The sequence below is a fragment of the Triticum aestivum genome, chromosome 7B (genome assembly GCF_018294505.1).
Source record: "Triticum aestivum cultivar Chinese Spring chromosome 7B, IWGSC CS RefSeq v2.1, whole genome shotgun sequence".
Lineage (NCBI taxonomy): Eukaryota > Viridiplantae > Streptophyta > Magnoliopsida > Poales > Poaceae > Triticum > Triticum aestivum.
The window spans coordinates 752,792,409-752,793,875 of record NC_057813.1 but is presented as its reverse complement, the minus strand read 5'-3'; the positions used below and the strand labels follow the sequence as shown (position 1 = coordinate 752,793,875).

Genomic DNA, 1,467 nt, shown 5'->3' with positions numbered 1-1,467 from the left:
TAAGAAAAACATGACAATGCTAATATGCAAACAAGTGCACATGAAGTAATTGAAGGTTAGTAACCAAAGAATTATTCCTCTATAAAAAATCATAATCACTCCCACTGCTTGTTTTCTAAGTAGAATGTTGTACAAGCAAAAAAATAAAGTTGCAGAAAGATTATACAGAAAGTAGCTTTTGAAAGTTAAAGGGCCCCAAGTTTTAGTTTCGCCCTGGCCCCCTAAAATCTCAGGACCGGCCCTGCGCTGGTCTTCCGCTGCCCCCGGCCATCCCTCTTGGTTCCCCCGCGTCGTTTCTCTGGCGAAGGCCCCCACTACCACCACCCACCACAGGCGTCAAGCACCGCCCCAATCCTAAACCCTAAGATAGATACTGGGTAGTTTGCCCAAAAAGCTTCTCCCTCCCCTTCGGCGAGTTTCTTCCTTCTCTCTGGTTGTTACTTTCTTTGACAGACCCAACTTCGAAATTCAATCGACTGACATATAGCTATTGTGGAATCTTTTAACCTAGCTGATCTGCTTAGTTTTGCCAACTAACTCAACTCTAACGAGTTAAAGTGTCACTTGATACTAATTGGTACTGACGTAGTACTCTGCATCAATTATGCAAGATTTGTGGACAGTCAAGTGCACTCTGTCTTAAGAGTGCAATCGCCAATCAGATGGTATGGCATAGTGCTAGAGCCGTGCCAACTACTCGTAGTACTAACACTACCACACTAACCTCCCCTGTCCTTGAAAAAAATGTACTTTCAACTTTGTTGAAGGGTCACACTATCTCAAAATTTGATCGTGTTTGTGCAAAATAAATTAATGTCTGTGAAACCAAATAGGTATATGATGAAAATATATTATATTATAAATCTAATGCTACTAATTTGAAGGAATAAATGTTGGTGTATTATTGTATAAATACAGGCAAACATAAAAGGTTTGACTTTTCAACAAAATTGAAAATACTCTTTCAAGGACGGGGGAGTACTATCCAAAAGTATATATCATACAGTAGTTCTTTTCAACCCATTTCAGGCAGACCAAACTTGGGAAGGCCAGCAGAACCAACACCTGGGTTATAGTTAGTTAGTGGCTAGTGATTTGATGGCGTCATGTGCCACAGATCCATCAGGTACACTTTGAAGATATGATGAGTACACAAGATCGACTGCAAGTGAGTCATCAAGTACTAGCTAGGGCAGCTGGTGCAATCATTTTTGTTAAACTTGAAAGGATCGATGGAACAGTGGCAGTACTGGGGCTACTGGCTAGCTGAAATGAGTAGGGCCACTGACTGGCTGGTACACCATGGCTAGCTACCTTACCTAGCTAGCTGATGCTTCTCTTAATGGAGTCTAAGCTTAACGTGCATACATATTACTATCTTCTACATTACCTCCAAAAAATAAACTCCCTGCATGACTTGCATCAAAGAAAAAAACTCTGTAACCAATCAATTGAAGGGGAGAGAGA

At 41.1% G+C, this 1,467-nt stretch overlaps 1 pseudogene; it reads right to left on the bottom strand.

Moving 5' to 3' along the window:
* LOC123161668 (lichenase-2-like) overlaps positions 1–1,467 on the bottom strand; it is a 6,092-nt pseudogene that overhangs the window by 4,130 nt on the left and 495 nt on the right.